This window comes from Cricetulus griseus, assembly GCF_003668045.3.
Source record: "Cricetulus griseus strain 17A/GY chromosome 1 unlocalized genomic scaffold, alternate assembly CriGri-PICRH-1.0 chr1_0, whole genome shotgun sequence".
Classification (NCBI taxonomy): Eukaryota; Metazoa; Chordata; class Mammalia; order Rodentia; family Cricetidae; genus Cricetulus; species Cricetulus griseus.
This window is the reverse complement of record NW_023276806.1, coordinates 130,862,788-130,889,073: the sequence shown is the minus strand read 5'-3', so window position 1 is coordinate 130,889,073 and position 26,286 is coordinate 130,862,788. Positions and strand designations below refer to the sequence as shown.

The 26,286-nt window shown below is 42.7% G+C and overlaps 1 pseudogene; it reads right to left on the bottom strand.

Moving 5' to 3' along the window:
• Nucleotides 1-1,362: 1,362 nt before the first annotated feature.
• Nucleotides 1,363-20,651, bottom strand: LOC113832940 (annotated as a pseudogene).
• Between the last annotated feature and the right edge of the window lie 5,635 nt (nt 20,652-26,286).

Here is a 26,286-nt window from a genome sequence, read left to right as displayed (position 1 = left end):
AAGGCAGGGTTTCTCTGTGTAACAGCCCTGGCTGTCCCAGAACTCTCTATAGACCAGGCTGGCCTAAGAAATCAGAAATCCCCAGTGCTGAGATTAAGGGTGTTCTCCACCACTGCCTGGCCTTGGTTTTATCACTTTTTATCTAAATTTTATCATATCTTCAGGCAAAGAGAGAGATGATTTCCACTGTAATTAACCTGTTCCTTCTGGGCCTGACTTGCCAGGTCTCTTTTCAAATTGGATCTTTTAGATCATTCTAGACACAGCATAAATAGTTCAGCCCTCATTTGTTAATAAACACATTCTGAATCTCTACCTGGCTTCTCTGCCTCTTCAGGGTAACTCAGGGGCAGCCAGGAAGGATTTTGCCATCTTGCTTCTGAATCTCCAGCTTTGATGGGGTGGAGGAGGCTGGGACTCCCTGGGCTAGTTTGCATGTTAAAGGGGAAGATCTGAAAACTGCACTCTCCTGTGAGCAAGGGTGAACTCTCCTTGGGGACATGCATTGACAATAAGCAGCATTCAGCAAACTTCAATAGCCTTCGAACTCTATGTTCTTTAAGTCAGAAAACCTATATTAGAGAAAGTTTGAACCTAATGTACTTTTATTGGGTCATTTACCCTAGTTCCCGCTGCCAACAGTGTAAGATGTTTGAGCATGTCACCGCTTCTTAGTTCCATAACACAAAGGCAGAAATCTCCGAGCCTATTTTTAAATTATTTTATCAGTTCCTTTTCCATTTCTGATTTCACTTGAATATCAGTCACTTATTTCCTATACAGAAAGGGCATTTTAAAGGGCATTTTCAGATAAAGCCGTTTATTATTATTAAGCATTGTAAAATTATTATTGCACATCACTTTTATTATGTAGTTCATTTTAAATGGGCCAGAATATTTTAATCACCCAAGGAAAGCCAGAGTTTATAGCTTAAAATTGAAAATATATCTACACATTTTTTCCATAAAATATGCATGCATGATTTTCAGCTCCATTTAACTAATGTGTTTTGGAAATATGTTACAATAGTAAATTCAACAAACCTCAGTCAAGGAAAAAAGTAATATAAAAAGTATGATTAATAGCAATGTGATGGGCTTTTTTTTTTCATTTTACAGGAGACCTTATTTTGAAATATGAATCATTTTACATAGATAACCTCTATATTTCCATGTCGTTTGTCTAAACAGTAGTCTGTGCAACTCTGGGTGCAGAATTGAAAATTATAGCAGAAACTCAAAACTGTCAAAACAACATAAATTACCCACAATGCACTTGCAAAGAAAAAAATTGCAACTGATAAAGAATTAAAGAGTAACCAAAAAGAATCGATAGTATGCACACCCTAGATAAACACAGGTTCAGAAATGTAGCATATTTGCAATCTTGTCACTGGAAAAAATTTCTTTATTGCATTGGTGATCTGAAAACCAAAGTCTTGACAATTGATAAAAAAAAAAATCGATTCTGGTACAGTCCCTTCCCTGGCAACAGATGCCAAGAGAAGCCCAGTTCTTAAGCCCTTCATGACCAGTAGTTGGGATTCTCGTGGGCAGCTGGAGGCCAGTGCTGAAAGGGACCACACTCTCACCGAACTTTGGGACAGGTTGGTGGGCACCAGGCTGCTGCCCCCAGTCTGCTGGAGCATGGACCACGGTGTGAGCTGGTTCCCAAGCAGCCACAGGCTCACTCCCAGAGCAGAGCTCACAGAGCAAAGAACAGCTGTGTGCTCCTACCTCTCCCTCATCCAGCTGAAACACAGCGATAAACACCTAGCTGTGGATGAGGGTTCCGTCAACAGTGTGCTTCTGGACAGACTAAGAAATGTGTGGTGTCCCCTTCTCCTTGGATGGCACATGGTCTGCACACTGAATTTTTTGTGTCTTGTGTATGTGCTTCCAAATCAAAGTGAAGCCAAACCCAGCTGATACTTGCCACCAGGCTGTCTCCTAACTTGTTCCCCTAAGCAAAGTTTCTCCAGCACTTTCTGACTGACAAATGTGTGTGTGTGTTGGACAGGATCTTTTGGTGTTCACAGAGCAGCCTATGCACCATGAGCCAGGAGAGGGACAAGGAGGCTGGCTCTGTGTAGATCAAACATACCCCAAAATCCTTCCCAAGCACCAAACTCAAATCCAATGCATTGGTGGTTAAACCTATGGGCTTTCATCAGCTTGCACAGTGTCAGTTACATCTTGGTCCACATCTGGAGTCTTTGAAAGGCCATGACTGCTGTCTTTAACAAGAGTGTTAAAATATCTTGGCTGAGTTGAAGGGCTTGCAAAGATGGATTAAATGTTTCCTGCATCTGACCAGCAGTGGTGGAGGGCCTGGCGGTGTACTGTGCACACTGGGAAGCCAAATGTGGGTCCTCCAAACCAGGCTTCACCTGATACAACCCCAAGGCCAGAATTAAAGGAGGGATGGCAGTGGAGAAGGACACAGATGCTCAGACACTGTCCAAGGCTACCTCTGTGCTCAGCCACCATCCTTCTCTGAGCTAGTTTGTTAGATAAGCATATTTCTGGAAGGCAAAATTGGTTTGTAGCTTCTGCTTTGTTTTGTCAAGGAGTGCTGGCTAGTTTTATCCCAACTTGACACAAGCTATAGTAATATGAGAGGAGGGGACCTGGATAGAAAAATTGCTTCCATAGATCTGGGCTGTAGGCAAGCCTATAGAGCATTTTCTTAATTAGTAATTGATGGGGGAGGGCACAGTCCATTATGGGTGGTGCCATCCCCGGGCTGGGGGTCCTGGGTTCTCTAAGAAAGCAGACTGAGCAAGCCAGTAAGTAAGCAACACAGCTTGTGGTCTCCGCATCAGTCCCTGTCTCCAGGATCCTGCCCCATGTGAGTTCCTGCCCTCACTGCTTTCAAGGATGAACTCTTCTATGGAAGTGTGAGTGACATAAACTCTTTACTCCCAAAGTTGTTTTTGGTTTCACCACATCCAGAGAAGCCCTGACTAAGATGGGAGGGGTGTTGTTTGGGGTATATGAGCTTATTTGACTTCATTCAGTACTGGGATTGAATCTTGAGCCTCACACACACTAACAGGGTAAGCATGCTACCATGGGGCTAATCCTTAGTCACACTTTAGTTTCCACTAGAGAAAGACAATTGCTGTGCACAGAAGAGTGGGTCTAATCCCCTGCTTTGCATGGTTGGGTGGTAACTGGACTTCTCAGCTCAACCATGCACCGAGAATAAAACAACACACTGAATTTGCATAGTTCCACCCTCAGTGGAATTCCAAGAACTGCTTCTTCTCATTGGGTTGCACAACATGGTTTCTAGGAGCAAGAAGCTAGGAGATGACTCTTATTTTAAACACCCTGAGGGAGCAGCATAGGGAGACTAGAGCACACCTTCCTCACCTTCCACCAAGTGCAGAGCTTTGAGCATCAGCTTTAGCGATTCCAGAAGCAGGGTATTTACTGATCACCTGCAAGCACCTCACTTTCACATGGCCATCAGACACAAGAACTGACAGACTCCTTTTCTATGACCTTTGCCCAGCACCCCTCCCCATTCAGCCCACCACTGACCACCATCACCCGAATGACTGCCTTCTAGCGCCATCCCTTTCTTCAGCTCCTATGATTCCACTCTCCTTCCCAAGGGACAGTAAGAAAGAAAAAGAGAAAACAATTCTGGCCTCCTCAGACTTGGGCTTCCGTGGAGTATATTTTCTTCTCCGTATATCCTCTTGGATTGGCATAGCTAATAACAATTCTCTCTCCCCACCTTTGACTTCTGTGCCCATTTCTCCTCCTTCCTGGCTTTCTACAGTGTGGTGATGTTGATCATCTTGGAACCCATTCTGCAGCTTTATCCTCCCTTAGTGTCCTCCCAAGACAGCCCAGACAGCCCCTTCTCAATGGCAAACAGCTCTACAGTGGTAGACTTAATGTCATTCTGATGGCCTGAATGTGAGGCTAAGGAAGAGGACCTCAGGCAGCTACAAAACCCTGTGGTCACAATTACACTGCTAGTGAGTGGCCAGAAGTGTGGCTGAGCCCTAGTGTTCTGCCAAGGAGAAAGGGGAAAATGAAGCCCGCCGGTGTCTGGACAAACAGCCCTAGATTAAGCATCCCATGGACCACAGAGCTGAATGTATATTCCTCTGAGAAGGGGGATTGGATAATGTAGTCTTCTCACTCAAAATTGAACACCATGGCTACACTGCAAGCCTAAAGAGAAAGTCCCACATCAAGGACAGAGGACAGAGGACTGTAGTACATTGTAGGACTTCTCAACTGCAGACTTCCTACTGCAAGACCCCCGGAAAGCTCAGGCCTCCGGGGGTCTCAGCCCAGGACCTCGGTCACCCCAATCACCAGGCGGAAAGCTTGATGCAAACTGCACGAGGCTTTATTGTTGTTTAACGAGCTAACCCCATGTTAGCTCAGGTCTTTCATCCATCCATCATGGCAGATGGCTACAAAAGACAGCTCGAACCGGCCGTATAGAGATCTTACAGGGCAGTGTAAGGGGAGTGTCTAGGGGTACGAACAGGCTCGTCAATTCTGCAAACGAGGTTGGTTGCAACAGATGTGCTTGATCACACACAGACAGGAAGTTGCATAGGCAGGAAGTGCTTCAGGATGTATGATTGCCCACCCCCCATCCAATGAAGACAGGAATTATGTAGCCTTGTGGGGTTTGCCTTTGTAAGCAAGCCCCCGTAATTCAGCACCATTCTCCAGAAATCCCAGGTATGGATCTGGCCAGTGTCCATCTTCCTGGCCAGTATTTAGTAAAGCTTGCTTTAAATTTGGCTCGAAAATTGTGGTGTGGTCTTATCTTCACACGGTGGGATTAACTAAAGGAAATAATATCTAGGCATAAATGCCTCAGAAAGGCCTGACTTAAACCAGAGAGACACAAAGGGAATGGTAAAAAAAATTCATCTTAGAAAGCCGGAATCCTGTCTTCATTGCTTCCTAGTTATGTGTCCATGAGGAAATGACCAAAACCTACCTGAGTTTAGTTTCTTTATAAAGTATACAGAATAATCTCTACCTGGGAGAATTAGCATAAAGTGTAAACACATACCTATTGTGGTTTGAAAGGAAATGGCCTCCCAAGGGAGTGACATTATTAGGAGGCATGGCCTTGTTGGAGTAGGAAGTGTGACACTGTGAGGGGTGGGCTTTGAGAGGTTTCTTTTTCTCAAGCTTCCCTCGGTGTGATTGTCAGTCTACTGTTCCCTGCAGCAGCATGCCTGCCTGCACGACGCCGCCATGATAATGGACCGAACCTCTGAACTGTAAGCGATTCACCCCAATTAAATGTTTTCCTTGATAAGAGTTGCTGTGGTCATGGTGTGGTCACAGCAATAGAAACCCTACAACAGCCTGACCAGGCAGCCCGTCACTAGCAGAACACAAAACAGATATCCTAGTCCCCCACATCTGACCTCCAGAACCACAGAAAACCAAATGACCGGGATTGTAGTCAGACGGTAGGTAGTCAATAAAAGGAGGGGTTTGCCCTTTGAATGTTGTGAGTTTAACTGTCCTTCTCTATACCTGTCACCAAAATCACTCGGATACATGAGTGTGTCCCTTACCATTGTTTTTCCAAAAGGCACAGAAAAAGTAAACAGGATTTCTAGAAGCCAGGAATTTGATTGTCTTCCCCCCACACCCTCTTTATTTTCCTATATGAGAATGATTGGACATGAATAACTAGGAAATAGGAAGGCATGGGAAGAAATTGAGACTGAAATCTCAGAAACCCAAAGGAAAAACCTGACACAAGGGCTTGAGGATTTCCAAATGATGCTGAAAAGAAGCAGGGTGTGTTTGGAAGCAGTGACACAGTAATAGCACACAACACTCAATAGGGTGTTATTGCCATCCATTTCCATAATGCTTAGAAGCTTCGACTTTAAAATTCATGTATGTCTGCAATATGCAGCCCACGCTGATGGGATCCTTGTAGAGTCTGGGCTTCTGTCAAGATTGGTAATTGTCACCGTCTTCATTTCTGCCTGTGTTTCATGTGGAGGTAGGCATTAGCTGCCATACCAGTTTCTATGAATACTCATTGCAACCTTGTTGATTGTGGAGCCCAACAAGGTTAACCTGGAGAACATGAAAGTCAGAAGTACCATATCAGAGAAGTGTGATGGGAGTGTCTGGGTGTTTCTGAGCCTTGTGACAAAAGGGCAATTACAGTTCTGTCCACACCCTACAAGGGTGGGCCCACCACCTACTGTACCAGTCCCAGTCCCTACTCCCAAGGCTCCCACCCCGAAGCAAAGGCCTACAGTGTCACATTTTATGAGACTGTCAGTATAGAGTCACCCTGGTTATATAAGAGGGGGAAGGTGGCTTTCAGTTTTCCAATTTGTACAACTCCTTACATTCTCCAAAATGCTGTTTCCTCACTGTAAATGAGAACACTTGCAACATATGGGCACTATCTTGTGTGAGGAGGCTAAATGGTGTGACTTCTCTTAAAAGCCCTTTGGGTTTTAAAGATGTCTGGAGCATTTGGCCAGGTGATTCACTTTGGGAAATCTCGGAAAAGGACCCGAGCCAGGTTGCATTAGCTAGCCCACCCTGTATTTGCCAGCCTGTGTTTAGCAGCTGGCACTTGCCAGGGCACGCCAGACACACACACCAGCTTTCAACCATTGCTCCCCCTTGCCTTTCTTGCTTCTACCTCCAGCTTCCCCCACTCACAACCTCATCTATTTCTTCTCAAGGGCAGGGACCCCCCCCCCACTTCTTTAGGAGAAAGGAAGTCAAACTGAATTGTGCACAGACAAGAAAGAAATGAGCAGCCACCCATCATGTAACTAGAAGAAAAAACACCCTCCTTTATTGGAGAAAATCTGATCACAGGACACTTAACGCTCCAAGTTATACACTCTATCCTTCCCTTCCTTCTTTTTCTCAGCTAGTTTATATTATATTACATACCTGTTGTGTACCACCAGACACCATGCAGGATTATAAAGCTTATATCTATAATTAAGCAAAACATAGGCTGAAGAGATGGCCCAGTGGACTTACAGGGGACAGGAGTTGGGGTCCCAGTGCTCACCCACATCAGGGAGCTCACAACCTCACGTAACTCCAGTTCCACGGAATTCAATGTCCTCCTCTGTCCTCTAAGGGTACACACACACACACACACACACACACACACACACACACACACACACACACACAAAGAATTAAATGCATCCTTTAAAATAACAGAAATTGAAGGAAAAAATTAAACAAAAGGTGGAGGAGGACATGACTACTCCTAAGCATGAGGATTTTTATTGTAGATATAAGGCGGGGGAAGCAGACAGAGGGAAAAGTCCAGGCTGGACGTGGTGGCCAGACTAAACCTGACCATGAGAGGAGAGAAGGGGAGGGAGAGAGAGGAACCACAGACCAAGAGAGGCAGCCTGGGCCAAGAGATCAAAGACAAAAGCTGAGTTATATAGGGATGAGCATGCATCCTGTGTAATTGAGGCAACCATGCGTGTTTACAGAAGTGAAAACACACGGCTTATTGGCTTGTTATCTTACATGAACAACAGCACCCAGCATCCCAGGGAGCTATCTGTCCTTGGGCAAGTAGGGCTGACAGGTTGAGGCCTTTTTGTTTCATCGATCAATTAAGCACAGTAATTTAAACTTCAAACATAATGTTATCCATTGCAGTATCCACGACTAGATAAAGAACCCTCAGGTAGAAGACAGAAAAGAGAAAAGAAAGAAGAGCCGAGTTCTGATAATCCCAAGCTTTAAAGGTTTAAGAGCAGCAGAAGGAAAACAGAGAAGGAACATCCAGTGAGGCAAGAGAGAGTGGTGTCTCAAGGGAGGGAAGGTAAGTCAAGAGCTGCCAAGAACACAGATTCAGTGTGCGAGTCCAACTGCAAGGGTTCAAGAACCATGGAGGCGAGAAGGGAACGGACACAGCTTATTCAGGGAAACCGTACAAGGCTGTCACTGGAGGATGAAGAGGTTAACAGATTACTCAGAATGGTGACATACAGAACCTGTAGGCACCCCTGGGAACAGCCCCAGGTCTAGAGCTTGCTACAGGGACGTTAAGTTCAAGCTGTAGATACCTATGGCTGGAAATTAGTTTTACATACTAGATGAGCTCAGACATTAACCCAGGTGAAATATTCTGTTTCAGCTATTTGCCAGTGTAGGAGAAACAGTGGCCAGCCTACCCAAGCGGCAGTCGCCCTGTCCCCAGTGCCCAGGCCAGCCCACATGAGCATGCCCTGCAGGCATGTCCTCCCTGTGCCAAGCTGCCTAGACTGCCTCAACACCCACAGACGCTGACAGAGAGACACCTAACCCAGAGACACCAATGTGGAAAGGACAATAGCAGAGTCAGATGCCTGAGCCAATGGGACCTTGGGAGGAGGTTTAAAGGCAGGCCTAACTTCCTTAATAAATGAGTCTGCAGCATGTTCTGCTACTCACTGACTCCCAGTGCCTGAGTTGTTGGTGTTGAGTCTTTTTACCCTCTCCCCTCGGGGTGTCCGAGCAACTGGGCTGCACTTTCGCCAATGGCTTCTCACAGGTGCTCTCCGTGCTGTCAAGCCTTCTCACAAGATCCACTCAATCCTGGCTCTTCACCTGACACTGGGGCTGCACCTCCACCAATAGTCTGTCCTGGGCTCTCACAGTGCCCACCCTCAGCTGCTCTCCATAACCTTTTCATATCTTCAAAGCCAATACCACCTGGGTGACTCCACCTGGGTGACTCTTACACTACCAAGTTGAGCTGCTGGGGTGAGGTACAATTTGGCGGCCTCTCAAACACTGCTTCTCTGGGCTCTCAGGAAACACTTCCCAGAAGATTTCATCTCAGTAATGCTGGTCTCTTCTTAATGACCACTAATGTCTTAGCTCCAGCCAGCCAGCATCAAGTATCCCAGAAAATCAAAGGTTTTGCTTTAGTAGTTTTATCTTGTAAATCACAGCTTATTCTTCAGCCCCAGCTAACCAGAACCACAGAATCTTATTTCAAAATAACAAATGACCCTGATAGAGTCTTTAAACTTCCCTCTGAAATTCACAAGCCAGGCCTCCATCTTCGGCACAGCCCTCAACATTCTCTTCCAAGACCTTATAGAACAGCTCACCAAACACTGAGTACACAATGGATTTCTAGTTACAAAGTCCTTCCACAGTCCTCCCCAGAATAACATGATCAGATCTGTGGAAGCAAAATCTTAGCTCCCTAGAACCAACTTGTCTTAGTCAGGGTTTCTATTGCTGCAATGAAACGCTATGAATAAAAAGCAAATGGGGAAGGAAAGGGTTTATTTGGCTTACACTTCCACATCAGTGCTCATTATCAAAGGAAGTCAAGACAGGAACTCAAACAGGACAGGAACCTGGAGGTAGGAGCTGATGCAGAGGCTATGGAGGGTGCCACTTACTGGCTTGCTCCTCATGGTTTGTTCAGTCTGCTTTCTTACAGAACCCAGGACCACCAGCCCAGGGATGGCACTACCCACAATGGGCTGTGCCCTCCCCCATCAATCATTAATTAAGCTACAGCTGAATCTTATGGAGGCATTTTCTCAACTGAGGTTCCATTCTCTCAGATGACTTTAGTTTGTGTCAAGTTGACATTAAACTATCCCTAACACAGGACAATGAGAGAATCGAGTCATCTTGCTTTTTGATGACAGGACTTTTGATTGTAAGGAAGGTGAGGGTATGGGGCCTAAAGACTGGAGAATAGAAGAGTTGGAGCGTAAGTCATCGGCTGGAGGTATACACTTCAGTACGACGCCTGCTTTCACCACAGAATCTCCATGAAACAGCCTGCTTTCATGAGTGATCTGAGGTAAACTAAGATGGCGTTGTGCTCCATGTTTTGATTGATTCGGGACATTTAAAAAAAAAGAAATAGACACTGGGGCCGAGATGACAGAGGATTTGAATGTTCTGAAAGGCAGAAAATTAGGCCAATATGTGACTGAGAGGGCAGAGTCCTTCCCTGAATAGAAAGATGCTGTGCCGTATAGGCTTTTCCAGAAAAGCACACTGGCTGTGTGGGAATTCCAGGTGACTGATGCTGAGGAATTCCCTGGAAGACTGCAGCCTTCTAGACAGCTGTGGGCCTGGTGCCTTTAGGGCCCTCAGGCCAGGAGTAAGACAATCTGGACATAAAGTAGACAGAACAAGGAAAAGGTGAAACTCTCAGGGACCACCTGAAGCCCTCACAACCTCCTTCTGTGAAAACACAGGTGACCTGCAGAAAGAGCTCACATGCCCACCACGGAGCCAGCGGAGCCAGCATCGGGATTTGGAGAACTAGGGAAGGAGATCCAGCAGGGGCTGGTGGAGCTGTGGGCTTGGATGCTGCCTCATGCCGATGAGATGAGTGATAAATGTGCACGCACGAACTGAGAGAACCTGGCATCTCCCGCTGGATTTCCACACAAAGTGGCCCACTATGGTGGTGATAAAAGGAATCATCCAGTCCACATGGTTTGCATGCATCCAGGGCTCTCACCTGTGTGAAAAATACTGGCAGATATTAATGATTTAGTGAGTACGCCATATCCTGGTAGACTTTATCTCAACCCTGCAAGGTGTAGCTACCCAGCTGACATGGAGACTAAATCTGTGAAAGGCCAGGCCATCATTCTACCAGGCCATCTCCTACAGAGTGGTGAGGAACATAAAGACCAGTAGACTCCATGAGCATGAGTTCACATCACCCTTAAGTTCCTACTGAATAAGCCACTTGGTCAGAAGTCATTAGTGGTAATACCTTGTTCTGACCATATGACATAAGCTCAACAGATGGCAGCCTTGGCAAAAGCACCAAGGTCAAGGATGACAAACTTGTATCTAAACCAAATTATCTCTTTCAGTGAAAACAAAGCATTGTCTCTTCTAAGATGGATGGGATCTAATGCAATCAGGAGCTAGCGGTGGCTGGATCACCTCCTGGAGATTGGTGACCTCAGACAGAATAGACAACTTTTGTCCACACTGCTGAATTAAGGCATGCCCTCCATCCTTGCTACCACTTGCTACCATGGCCACTTTACAAGTCTGTCAGGCATGGGTGGGTGGGATGGCCTGGGAAAGAGCCTTAAACAACATGAGACAAACACGGTCACTCTCTAGGGGTCACATAGAAAGATCTATGCACACATTTCCTTGTCTCCAATTTTCAGTTTAGGCCCATCTTAAGGTGACACAAACATTCAGTCCATAAAACCATCTAAAGAAATCTTGAGACACTGTTTATGGGATTATTACAGAACCACAATGGAATTTCTCTTCCAGGAAAAAAATAAATAAATTGTGTTTATTTTTGCAGTGTTAGGTATTGAGCCCAAGGCTCCTATCATGCTACACACGGCTGAACCACAAGACTGCACCCAGCCCTTCTTACAGAAAAAAACTAAAGATCGGGCACACTTCCTGTAGACCTTTTGAACCACAGGATTTCCCTTCACCCTTTCACTGACAAGAACAGTCAGAGTGGAGCTGTAGAACTGAGTTACCTACTTTGTCCATTGTTATATCTATGTTTGTGGCCCGGCAGGGTCCCACCGCCCTTGAGCCCCAAATAAACACACAAAGACATATTATGAAACTGTTGGCTGATGACTAGGGCTTCTTATTGGCTAGCTCTGTCTTAATTATTAACCCATTTCTATTAATCTATGTATTTCCACATGGTCTTGGCTTACTGGAGAATGCCTGGTGCATCATCTCTTCCTGGACTCACATGGCGCCTACCTGCCTACATTATTTATAATCAGCCTCTTGTGTTCATTTGGTGGTCAAGAGCCCATGGTCAGCCAAGAACCAGTAGCAAGCCATAGGCTGTTTCTCAAAAGAGTAGTCATCCATAATGGTGACAGTCCTGCTCCATCTAAAGATTTATTTATTTATTTATTTATTTATTTATTTATTATGTATACAGTGTTCTGCCTGCATATCTGCCTGCAGGCCAGAAGAGGACACCAGATCTCATTACAGATGGCTGTGAGCCATCATTTGGATGCTGGGAATTAAATTCAGGTCCTCTGGAAGAGCACTAGACCTCTTAAGTGCTGAGCTATCACTAGAGCCTGTCTGGCTTCATCTATAGGTATGCACTGTAATTCCACTGTAGAAGTCTCCAATAGTGTCCTGATCCACACAACATGTTATGAACAGTCAACTCTTTGAGGGCACAGAGCTAAGTAATTAGGTGACATCTGGAACTGTTGCAAATCCTTCTGTTTTTCTGAATGATTCACCGGCCTCTGTCACAAATGTACACATGGTGACACACACATGTGTGCATTTCTTTCTATTGATTTAGAACATATATGAGGGGAAAAATATATACAGTCTTACACGAGTCACAAGGATTCCAGCTATTTTTACTTAAGTTCTTGAAGAGGGGCTAACCCTTAAGGCTGGAGCCCTTTGTGATAGCCAGTGTATGAGACAGACCTGAGGATCAAAGAAGGAACAAGCATCCATGACCAAAGAAGGTTGATTCTAAAATAATTTACTACAAAATGGAAAATTCAGTCAATCAACTCTTCGGGGCTTTTTTTCCACTGCACTAATCGCCCAGTTTGATGGATGGCCCAGTTCATTTTGGTCCCACAGCCTATAAATAACAATCCTAAGCTCCCTTGCAAAGCAAGGCCTTTGGTAAACAGAGAATCTTTTTAACTGTGTGAACATTACAGCTTCAAACTCTTGACTTCAAATCATATTTATTTTGTATTCTTTTAGACCAAGCTGAACAAAGAAAAAAAAAAAAAACTAATCTAACCCAGTTCGAAAAACAAAGAGGACAAAGATTTCACTTGAAATGGGGTCATTTTTATTCCTGCCATCTCTGCCTTGGACATAGACGTTTAATATTTAAATGTTATTCCCTGTGAGAGCTGGACTTCCAGTATTTTGTGTCTCTGGCAGGATTCAAATTTCAGATTCTACCTTGTGTGAAAATATCATTTCAAAGTGTGTGCCCCAGGAGAATGATAATGAAGCCCAGATCTGGGTGTTTTTTAAGATGAACTTTCTTTAAAATGTTATTTCTCTTAAAGTATTTCTCTTAGTATTTCTCTTAAAGACGTGGGCTCTTTTCCAACCCTTCCCAGACACCAGGAATTCAGGAATGGTACCTTTCACTTGGTCCCAATTAAGTGCATTCTGGATCTGCTAGCAAATTATTTGTTGTAAGCAGATAAGTAATTGCTAAATACAGTGAGATTGTTGAAGCTGCATTTAATCCCTTAATTATAGTATTTTACAATACGTGAACTGTGCCCTTTGATTCTGCTTCAAGATGTTACCGTTGTCTCTAATTATAATTTGCATATTGAGAACATGTCTGTTGTTTTCCTTTGCTATTAGTGTAATCCTGAAAACACCTTCCCACTGCATCATAAGCACCAGGGGCTGCAGCGATTAATAGCAGCAAATCTTACAAAATCGCTTTTTACCCTCCAGCAGTCTGAACAAATTGGGTCATTAAAATATCTTAGCTTAAATGCTGCGTTGCTCTGGCACGTCTCACAAGGTTGCATGAATCCTGTCACTCTGCATCCCATAATTCATATCACAGAAGAAAGGCAGTGTTCCGAGCTTAACCATAGAGTGTCCACTAGTAACGTGGGCACAGCTGTGTCTTGAAGATCTATGAATTTATAAAACTGGGAAAATGAAGGTCTGTGGGTTTTCCTTCATTGTTTTTTTCTTGTCTGTGTCCTTCCTGGTTTCTCTTACATCCTTGGCTCACTACAGCAGTCTCCGAGTGACTTCCTGGAGGGAGCTAACTTGAAACAAACACATACAGTTGGTTCTGTATTTTAGTATATGTCGGAGTGAATAACCAATTTCCATTTTCTCTAGAGTTAGCCTTTCTACTGGAGACTGTTTCTGTAACAAACAAAAAGGAAGGAGGATTAAAGAAAAGCATTCCTGATGCCCCAGGCTTTCTCTTTTGGGCCACCAACCTGCTCCCAAATCATGGCATGGAGGCTTACTATTAGTTATCAGTGCTTGGCCTTATCCTAGCTCTTGTTTTAATCTGTTTCTCTTTATCCACATTTTGCCCCAGGGCTTTTTACCTTTATTTCTGTACATCTCACTTTCACTACTGCTCCTCTGATTGTCTGGCAGCTGCCTGGCTTCTAGCCCCGGGCATGGCTCTCTCTTTCTCCCTCATTCTCTTCCCTCATCCTTTTCTTCTCTCATTCTAGACTTCTCTTCCTGCTTATTCTTTCTGCATGCCTATCTCCATCTATCCCTCTCCTGCCTAGCTATTGGCCATTCAGCTCTTTATTAGACCAATAAGTTGCCTTAGGCAGGCAAGGTGAAACAGATGTAGCATAACTTTACATAGTTAAACACACAACCTTAAATTGTTAAACAAGTGCAGCATAAACAAATATAACACACCTTTGCCCAGTTAAAATAATATACCACAACACTTAAACTTATACCTAGCTTTTTTTTTTTAACTTTTTTCCTTTTTTTTTTTTTTTTTTTTTTTTTTTTTTGGTTTTTCGAGACAGTGTTTCTCTGTGTGGCTTTGGAGGTTATCCTGACACTCGCTCTTGAAGGCCAGGCTGGTCTCAAACTCACAGAGATCTGCCTGCCTCTGCCTCCCGAGTGCTAAGATTAAAGGCGTGTGCCACCATGCCTGGTTTCTTATTTTTTTTATCTTAGTATTTTTCATGTGGGTGTTTTGCCTTCGTGTATGTCTGTGCACCATGTGCATGCAGTGCCCCTGGAGACCAGAAGAGGGTGTCAGATACCCTAGGATGGGAGTTACAGACAGTTGTGAGTCCCACATAGGTTCTGGGGATCAAACAGGTTCCTCTGGAAGAGCAGCCAATGCTCTTAATCATTTCGCCCTGGCTCCAGCCTCCCTAGCCTTTTGAGTCAAAGCTTGCTATGGTTCATCTTCATAAATTATGGTTGACTGACTAACAAATTAAAGAAGTATGAATCTTACATCAGGGAGACAGAACTTGCAAATATTTTCAAGTCCTATACCAGTATGTCATTAACCTATGCAACAAGAACATCAAAACTTGAAGATAAGGCTAAATCCATAACTAAAAGTATTAGAAGAGGTAACAACCATTCAGCAATAATCTGAAAGTAAATAACTAAGAAGCTTTAGTCCACTGACATTACAGTAACGAGAGAGAGAGAGAGAGAGAGAGAGAGAGAGAGAGAGAGAGAGAGTGAAATGCAAACAGAAGCAGGAGGATCACACACTGCATATCAAGACGCTGCCTCAAAAACAAACAACACAAAAATAAGGCTGGAGAACTGGCTCAGCAACCAGGAGCGCACACCACTCTTACCGAGGGTCCCAGGTGGGAACATTCCCAGAGCATTCGTCAAGCAGCTCACTTGAACACCAGCTCCAGGGGATCTGACACCTTCTTCTGACCTCCACAGGCACCTGCTCTCACTTGTGCACAAACTTGAAACACAGACGCACACATGCACACATAAGTTAAAATAAAAACAAATCTTTAAAAAAGGACTTAGGCTGGGTAGTGGTGGTGCATGCCTTTAATCCCAGAACTTAGGAGGCAGAGGAAGGCAGAACTCTGTGAGTTTTAGGCCAGGTTGGTCTACAGGGTGAGTTCCAGGACATCCAAGGCTGCACAGAGAAACCCTGTCTTGTAAAACAGACAGAAAGACAGATATTTAGATGATAGAGAGATAAATGATAGATAGATAGATAGATAGATAGATAGAGATGGTACATAGATGATAGATAGATACAGATAGATGATAGACATATAGATAAATGATAGATATTTAGATGATAGATGTTAGATAGATAGATAGATGATAGATTGATGATAAATAGATAGATAATAGATGATAGATTGATAGATTGAAGGAAAAAGCTTATAGATTCAAGATACCTTTACTCAGATAAATACCAGCCAAATGCAAGCCAGAGCATGCCCCGGGGCAGCAAGGCAGGGAGGCCAGAAAGAAGGGGCAGCCAAAGGGGAAGAGAGCGTTCCATGTGCTCATGGTCGCTTAAGAGCCCATGCCGCATCACTCTGACCTCACCTCGACCACACCTGTAGCCAGCCCTTAGGAGGCATGGTTAAGGTGTCTCCCTACAATTCCCCTTTTAGTCTAAAAGAGGATTAAAATTTAATAGTGTAAAATATCCAAAATTAACTATCTTAAAGGTGAAATACAAGAAGATACAATAATCTGTTATTACACATCCTAACTATTTCTATTTCAGCTAAACCCTAAAGTCATCTAAAAGAGGTGTCCAAACCTGAACACCTACTTCCAATCCCAACCATAAACAATAGGAAGGTCATTCCTAACTAGGCTTACACTACCCTAATAGACAATAATAGGAAACTGTTAAGGGCCATGGGCCCTAAACTATGGGGTTTAAAGCCCATCTTTGTAAGTCCTTTTATGACCTTTAAGTTTGCGGCTTAAAGCCAACTCTGAGCCTCCTATAACCTGTAATTAGAAGGTTTGGCCAAACGGATTCCTGTTTGCTGTTCCAGGGAAGACCACAAGATGTTCCGGCTGATAAGAAGAATGCTCCGGCCCCAGCATACACCAGATGTTCCTTCCTGTTATTCCCCCCCACCCCGCTTACCCAATTTCCTTGGTGCAGGGCTATGCAGGGCTATATAAGCCCACACTGAGCCCCAATAAATCGAGACCTTGACATTTGCATAGACGGACTCTGGTCCCCTCTTTTGCGCGCTTGGTCTCCTTCCTTTCTCTTGCCCATGACTCTTTCAGGCAGCCCCCCTTCGGAACCCTGAATGACTGGACTGATCAGAAAACGGGGGCATAGCATCCTCCAAGTTACTTCCTGCTGAAATGGGATGATGGTAGCCTTGTGGGATCCTGTGGGGGAAAAAATGTCAGTATAGTGAAAGTCTCTAACGGTTTATATCCAGTCCATGTTAGATGGGATTTGCTTGATTGAAGATCTAGGTTGAAATCCTCAGCTTGATTGAAGTCAGTCAACTGGAAGCTGTGGTCAGAGTGTCAGGTGATACGGAGTAAGTTGGATCCAGTGCCATCTAGGAGGTATGGCCCAATTCCTTTTCCGGGGCATCCAGGGATTGTTGTCAGGCAGGTCTTCATTGCTTGTGTGGGACTCAAACATAAGTGTTAGCAGAGAAATGTTTACTTGTATATGTATGTATACTGGAAAGGGCAATTGAGGAAAAATAACGATTGTGAGACAGTGTACACCTTGAAGGAAAGAGCCAAGAAAGACAAAGACAGTCCTCAAATTGCTTTCTCATTCTGTATTACATCAATTGGCTTCTTGATATAATACAGAAACTCTAAAGTTTAGTTAAACAACATGCTTGGATTTTTGGGGAGGAAAGCCAAATCCAACTCTAAATCCAGCATTGATTTACTTGAATAGAGACTAGAAAATGAAGAGAAATAGAGTTATTTGAGAGACAGCTGTAAATTTTACCGTATGGCATGTTCCTTTAGTTTGATGGTAATAGCTACCTTTTCTTCTTAAGCATTTACCCATGTAGTGTTCTTGGACTTCTGGAGATGAGTTTTCCTGTGAAGATAGAAACAAAGCACTTCCCTTTCTTTTGGGAGGTTTCTATTTAGTTTATGAGATATACCTCAGTAAATACCTGTCACTCGTCCTTGTTGAGAGGTTTGTCTTTTTCAACTCCAATCTTGATCAACTTTGATGGTATCCAAAGTTTTTTCTTCTCCTGTGGAAACCAATGCAAAATCCCACCCCAATGTAACACATGTCCAGGCTTCCATATAGAGGTCAGTACATCTTTGAAGTATACTGGTTGATTTAGTTCAGCAATTTTTTCCGTAGTCCAGTGTCTTTCTGCAGCTGTTTGTCCTTTGTCATTGGCATTAAGAAAGTTTAGTGTTAATAAAGCATTATGTAACCTATGTTTGGGGGGTTTTGACTTACCAGCTTGTCTATGGAGCATCTCCTTAAGCATCCCATTACATCTTTCAATGACTGCTTGTCCTGAAGGTATACCTTGTGTGGTATACCTGTAACATGCTTTATGTTATAAAATTTGAAAAACTGTTCCATTTTTGTTGAGACATATGCCGGAGCATTGTCAGCTTTTATTTGTGCAGGTATACCCATGACTGCCATCACCTCTAGCAGGTGTATAATAACAGAATCAACTTTTTCAGAGTTGAGAGCAGTAGCCCATTGGAAACCTGAGAATGTGTCAATAGTATGATGTACATATTTCAGATTTCCAAATTCTGCAAAGTGAACGACATCCATCTGCCAGATCTCATTCCTCTGAATGCCCTTCGGATTACAACCTACTAGCAATGGAGTTTGGTTATAAAAGGAACAAGTAGGACAGTTTCTCACTATCTCCTTGGCTTGTTGCCAAGTGATGGAGAAATCCTTTTTTTAAACCTTTGCTATTTACATGATGTTTTTTATGAAATTCTGAGGCTTCTAGCACACTACCAATTAATAAATGATCAATCTCGTCATTTCCTTGTGCTAGTGGGCCTGGCAGACCCATATGGGATCTGATATACATAATGTATAGAGGATTACTTCTGTTTCTGATTGTTTCCTGTAATTGTAAGAACAACAAGGTTAATTCCGTATTATCAAGGACGAAATCTGCGGTTTCTATGTGTAAGACGACACTCTCTGCATATTGGGAATCAGTAACTATGTAAAGAGGTTCTGTTAAATCCATAAGCACCATGAGAATTGCATATAATTCTGCCTTCTGTACAAATGTATATGGACTTTGAACTACCTTACTTACCTCACCTGCTTCATAACCAGCCTTACCTGATTTGTTAGCATCGGTGTAGAAGGTAAGAACTCCAGAAATGGGGGTTTGTCTTACAATACATGGAAGAATCCAGACTGTCTTTTTTATGAATTTAATTCTGTCTGTCTTGGGATAGTTGTTGCTAATTGTTCCCAAAAATTCAGTAAGAGCTATTTGCCAATATTCATTATCCATCCACAAGGAGGAAATTTCATCATTAGTTAAATATACTATAATTTCTGCTGGATCTTTTCCAGTCAGTTGACAAAGTCTTAATTTGCCCTTTGAAATCAAATCAGAAATCATTTCTATATATATGTCTTTAACTTTTTATTCTGTTTATGTGGCAGAAATATCCACTCTAATATAGTGTCTTCCCTCTGCATCAGAATTTCAGAAGGATATTCTCTTGATGGCAAGATAACCAGAATGCAGTCTAAATCAATGTTTATCTGATCTACATGCGCATCCAATATTCTGTTTTCTACCCATTGTAGTTCATTTTCTGCCTCAACAGATAATATTCGTGGACTGCTTAGGTCCTTATCACCTTTAAGAGCCATTTTTAAATGTTTTAAGTCATGACCTTCTACCCCAATAATCATCTGTAATTGAGAAATTTCTCCTAGCAACTTCTGAAAACTATTAAGAGTTTGATAATGATCCCTTCTAATTTGCACCTTCTGTGGCCTGATTCCTTGTAAATCTATCTTGTAACCTAAATAGTTAATAGAATCTCCTCTTTGTATCTTCTCCGGAGCAATGTGTAACCCCCATCTAGGCAGAATTTCCTTCACCATGTCAAACATACGTTCCAAAGTTTCCTTATTGGAATCTGATAAAAGAATATCATCCATATAATGATAAATGAGGGATTTTGGAAATTATTTCCAAAGGTTGTTGTACAAAGTGTTGACATAAAGTAGGACTATTTAGCATCCCCTTAGGTAAAACCTTCCATTGATATCTCCGAACACTGTGAGTTATTAAGAGTTGGTACAGTAAATGCAAATTTCTCTCTATCAGTTTCTTGTAATGGTATAGTGAAAAAGCAGTCTTTCAGATCAATGACTATGATAGGCCATCCTTTAGGTATTAAGGAAGGCAATGCATTCCAGGCTGTAGAGAGCCCATAGGTTGAATTACCTTATTTATGGCTCCCAGGTCTGTCAGCATTCTCCAGTTACCTGACTTCTTCTTGATAACAAATACAGGAGAATTGCAAGGGCTGGTAGACTCCTCTGTGTCCAGCCTCTAGCTGTTTCTGTACTAACTTTTCTAGAGCCTCTAGCTTCTCAGAGGTCAAAGGTCATTGCCCTATCCAGAAAGGTTCACCTGTGAGCCATTTTAATGGCAGGACCTTTGGTTCCTCTGAAGGTCTATCATTTGTATTTAGTTTCTGTACAGCCTGGATGGTTGGTAACCATTTTCCATAGCGTCTTACCCGATCCTTTCTACTATCTAGCGATTCTCTATAATTGGTATCTGATACTGGAGTGATGTTAATTTGAGTTTTTCATTGCTGTAAGAGATCACGACCCCAGAGGTTTATAGCTATATTTGCCACGTAGGCTTTCAATTTCCCTTTCTGTCCTTCCGGTCCAATGCAGACCACTGAGCAGATACTCTGTTGTACTCTAGATAGTGTTCCAATACCCAAAAATTGTTCATTCCCTTCCCTGAGTGGCCATTTCTTCAGCCAGGACTTGTGGGTAATGATAGTGACATCAGCACCTGTGTCCACTATCCCATTAATAATTTTATCACTAATTTGTATACGTAAGTGAGGTAGCTTGTCTTTGATTGAGGTCTGCCAAAATATGTGCTGTTCATCTTGTCCAGTCTTACCTGATTCATTATCGCTAGCCAAACTTCCATCCGTAAGGTGTTTCTCCTTCCCAAGCCCTTCTGTCTTCATCTCTGGGACTCCTAATCTCTCCTGCTGCCTTTTGAAACCTCTTGGGATAGCTTCTCCTGCCCAGATTCCAGCATCTTGCATATTATAGTCAATGTGGGCAGTATGCAAAACCCATTCTTCTAGTGGAGCTGATCTGATCAAAAGTATTCTTTTGCATATTGGGTTTGCATTGTCATAAGCTAATGTATACACAATCAAATGTCTTATTGCTGGATCTGTTACTTGTAAGTCTACTGCTCTGGTCAACCAGTCTAAGAAGTCCTTCTGTTTGTCCATGTTCTATTCTGGTATAAGCTTCCAGTCCTTCCCCTTATCCCATGTGTTTAGTGCTGCTTTCCTGCATAGGGACAGCATATGGTCATCATATTCAGCCTGAACCTGTGGGTCAGCATAAATACCTTCTCCTAGGATTTTTTCAAGAGGTGCATCAAGACCATCTCTAATGGTTTGACGCTCTAGAAGCTTTTTTTCCTCCCTCAGTAATGCCTTTCATTTTGACAAGAATTCTCAAGGACAGCTGACACCAGTCCTACCCAATCTTCGAGCATCACCCTGTTAAAGGTGGCCCATGAATGTAATAGCTGTTTTACCTATGGGCTAAGAAGACCATACGAGACAACTGATTCTTTAATATGCTTAAGATCTTTCAACTGGATAGGCTGCCATATATAAGCCACCTGTCCCTGGGGTTGTTTTTTAGTTGGTGGCTTTTGTACCAATGTTGCTACGGGATGATCCCATGCCCCAAGGCTCACAGAGAAAGAGGGAAACCTGCCGCCACAGCCTGTCCTGTCGGGCCACTGAGAGGCATCCGAGCAGCTTCCATATGCTCGTGCCATCCCAGCGCTCTTGGGTCTTGGACTCAACACTCCCAAGATGACCTACAGCCCTGGAGAGTTCTAGGGTTAGGATTCTGAGCTCTCACTGCTGCAAGCTGCCTTCCGGAGACTAGTCAAACAGCGGCAGAACCTGGGCAGCTGGAGGTAGTGTTACGAACTTCCATGTAAACTTCACAAAAGCTTAAAAAGGGATTTTAGCAGCAAAAGATCAGAGACAAGCACGACTTCTTGTTAGCAGTGTTTTCTTGGGTGCTCTCTGTTTTACTAGAGACAAACAGGGACTTGAGTGGTTGCTTTAAGGGAGATTTCCTGCCTCAGCAAAAGTGGAAAAAAAACGAAGACATTGGCTAAGAAAGCCACCACTTTAATTTTGGTGGTGTTGTTTAACAGTTAAAAGACTGGTGGCCAGAAAAAGGAAAAGATTTACAGTAAAGACAGATGCAGATAAAGAAAAACCTCTAAAGGTTTGCACTATGTTTAAAAATATATGTAGGCTTGTGAGAGAAAAAGTAACAGGAGGAAATAGAGTAGCTGGGTATGGTGGCACACACCTTTAATCCCAGCACTCCAAAAGCAGAGGCAGGCAGAATTCCACAGAGAAACCCTGTCTCAAAAAAAAAGAAAAGAAAGTAAAAATAAAGTAGTAGAAAAGCCACCTAAAGATGAAAAATACACAGAGAATCTGGATACTATATGCTATATTGTCTGTAAATTGTTTGATTGCCGAGGAAAGACTTACTGCTACTAAAATACATTTGATTATAAAAGCTGCTAAATTAATCCAACTTATACATTTTAAAAATGCTTTGACTTCAAAATTTAAGTCTAAGGACAGGCTACTTGGAAAAAACGTTTTTGCTTGTGTTTCCACAGGAAATCAAAAGCTGTGGATTTCTTCCAGACTAACATGGTTTGATCAAGCAAGACCCCAAACAGTGACCCTACTCATCCTACATCCAAAATAGCTGAGATGATGCAGTCTTACAGACTACAAAAACAAGGACATGGTCAGATTTCTGTTTTATCATGATCCTCATGATATAAACATCACTCCCAATCAGCAGGAAGCAGTTTAGAAGGAACGACTCCCAAATCCCCAAATATTGTTTATATTTGTTTTCATTTATATGGGGTTGGTTATAAATGGTAATGAGCATAGTCAATGTCTTTTTTAAAAGGGGGGGAATAGGATATGGGAATGAATACTTTACATGGGTATGGATTTTCATTTATTGATACAACTTTAAGGTCAACTTTGTGATATGTATATGTCTCCTCTTGTTTAGGTATGGTGCTTATACAGATCTCTTAAAATGATATACATAATTAATTACAGGTTATATAGTTACCTATAATAGTCAGAACTTATAATTAGGTTTGTTAGGTTTTCTAGATATACAGAGATGTATTTGAGATGGATAGGTATTCTTCAAACCTTCCAAAGACCTACAGAATATATGGCACTTAAATGGTTTAGGGTTTTTCTTTGCAGTGAGACACAACTGCTCCTGGCACACCAATTACGTCAGAAAGGAGGATGGGCATCGAAGAAACTTTTTATGGAGTTTGCTTTCAATATGGCAAGATTAGCCATTTGGGTAAGAAACTGCTCTTGCCTGGACTGTTTGTTGCTATATAAACTGGACATGCAGGACCCACAAGAAAGTGACTGCTGAACTTACAAAACAAGACAGTACTAAAGGGTTCCTGTTGAAATGGAGAAGTGTGCCAGACATACTATGGCTGGCACACTTAGGCTGAAGATGGATGCCCCAACGTTACAGAGGAACTTGGGTAACTGTCTAGATAGCGAGATGTCTCTGTCAATTCTAGAGTTTATATATTATCCTTCTGTGGTCTTTGATAGAGTTGAAGACAGATAGTTATGGTTATAGTTTTTCTTCAGTTATTATAAAAGATAAGTTATCCTTTTTATTTAGACAGAAAAGAGGAGATGATGGGGAATGTACTGTGTATGTTCATCTTATTGATTGTTGAATAAAGTACTGTTTGGCCAATGAGGCAGCAAGTTAGGTGGGACTAGGAGTTGAAGAGGATTCTGGGAAATGTAGTAGAGAAGTGGTGATCCAGGCAGGAAGTGACATAGCAAAGAGACTCAGATTTAAGCAAGGACAAACAGGAAGTGGCTCCTTTTCCCCTCTGCTTTTCCTCCAGTGGCACAATGTGATCCACCCGCAAGTGAGGACGCCAATGGAAGGCGTCCGATAAGATAAGTCTTTTATATAAAATATATATTTTTATGATAATTAAGACTGAGCTAACAGATAAGAACCCTAGTTATTAATCAAGCAGCATTTGTACCTAATGTTAGTCTCTGTATTATTTTGTCCATCCATGTGGCGGGCAGAACTCAGATGGCTGGCAGAGACCACCCACGTGGTGGTAGGGCTCGGGCGGCTTTTGGAGGAAAGATTTATCATAACTGATGATAGATTGATGATAGATAGATGATAGAAGATGGTAGGTAGATGCTAGATTGATGATAGATGATAGATTGATGATAAATAGATAATAGATAGATAGATGGATGGATGGATGGATGGATGGATGGATGGATAGATTTAGTATGCAGTCCCTTTACCAGATTCCTTTTTAAAGAGGAGATAAATACATCAAGATCACATAAGTCTAAGACACAGACTTGTAAAGTCACCCTCCTGCCCCGTCACTCTGGTTTTCTGCAGGTGATACCCTGCAATGTAATTTGTCTGCTCAGGTAAGTCTTCATCAGAAGTGATTATTGAACCACAGAGATAATCTTGACAGACACTAATTGAGCGAGCCGTGTACCTCATACCCTGCCAAGCACTAGACGATGTAGGAGAGAATTATGCCCTGTGGAGTGGAAAGTCTAACTTCAGAGCAGACATCAGACAAATTAAGACACGAGGTCTGCATAATTAGTTTTATTAAACACGATGAAGGACGCATGAGACATAATAACGAGAAGGACCTGATTTGGCTTGGAAGATCACAGAGGACTTGTTTGTGGAAGAGGCTAGTATTTGAAACTTGTTTCAGGGTGGGGAAGGAATGTCCCACCAAGCATAGGAATCAGAAGGTCAGAGACTCCTGGAAAGGCTGAGAACTGACCAGTGTTGCTAACGGAGAAGAGGTTCAATAAATATATAGGAGGATCAGGCAGATAGATAGATAGATAGATAGATAGATAGATAGATAGATAGATAGATAGATAGATAATAGAAAGATAGATAATAGAGAGATACAAAAAATTAATAAGATATTTAATTACAAAAAAAAAAAACTTCTCTAATGTCAAACCCTTTGCTCACCACCACTTTGTTTTCTATATTTAGACTGAAGGCAAGTTACAGGTAACTACAGTTAACCCATTAGCAAGTACCATTGTCTCTCTGTCTCTCTCCCTTCATCCTTCTATCTCCCCAAATACATGTGTGCATGTGGAGAGGTGTGTGTGTGTGTGTGTGTGTGTGTGTGTGGTGTGTGTGTGTGTGTGTGTGTGTGTGTGTCTATTCTACTTTGTCTTCTGTTTCTGTGATAAATCACTATGACCTAAGGCAACTTGGGGAGGAAAGGGTTTATTTCATCTTCTAAGTCACAGAAGGAGCTCAAGCAGGAACGGAATCTTGTGCCATGGAGGAGTGATGCTGACTGGCTCCCTTCCTGGCTTATGTTCACTTCCTTTCTTACACATCTTGGTACAGCCTGTCCAAGGGTGGCCCTGTCCACGGTGGAAGAGGCCCTCCTCCACCGATTAACAATCAAGAAAACATCCCACACATGTGCCCACAAGCCAATCTAATGGAGGCAATTCCTCAAGCGAGGTTCCCTCTTCCCTCCCGTTTGTGTCAAGCTGGTGAAAACTAGCCCCACGGTGTGTGTGCAGCTCAATGAGTCACTATCCACATGCAGGCATTCAAGCTATCAATATTTAAAATTAAAAATCCATTTCCTCAGCTGTATGAGCCACGTTGACTTTCTCGTTTCTATCATCCCAGACGGTTCTATTAGACAAATGGCCTTGATCTAGACCCTTAGCTCACAAATGACTCAACAGTCTTCAAGACCTTCCTGTAAAGAGCAGTCCTTTACACACCAGCTGGTCCAGGCACTAACTGCCAAGAGGTGAGTGAGAAAGCAGTAGTTGTGAAGTGAGGGCACAGCTGCCACATACAAGGGAAGGCTCTGAAACTCAGTTCTGGCCACTGACACCCTGCTGAAATGTAGCCACAGTGTTCTTGAACAACCCGTGCTTCTGCAGCAAACTAGAAAGACAGTTGTATAAAATCTCAATGAAGTGTCTAAAAACAAGTAATTGTTTTCTAATTATCTGTGCTCATTATAGAGTATTCAGGAAATGCACTAGAACAGGCAGAAGAGTAAATGTCACTGAAACCATCATAGCCTCACTTGTCACTGCTAGTATTTTGGTGACTGTTCTGCAAACAGCGTCTACTTAGAGATAGGTGCCTGTACAATTAGACCTTTGTGGACTGTTCTAGGTGATGCTTTTTTTAAAAATCATGGGCCATTTTTTTATAATGTCTCCCCATCCTTTCCCATGCCTCCTTTTGAGTTTCCACTATTGGTTCAAGTCTTTTCACAAACACCTTGAGAGCCAAACAAAACACATGCACCTCAAAGACCTCCAATTCCTTGTTTGCCACACACACACACTCATTCTTTTCAAGCTTTACATCTCTCGGTTTGAATTTTTTACAGAAAAAAAAAA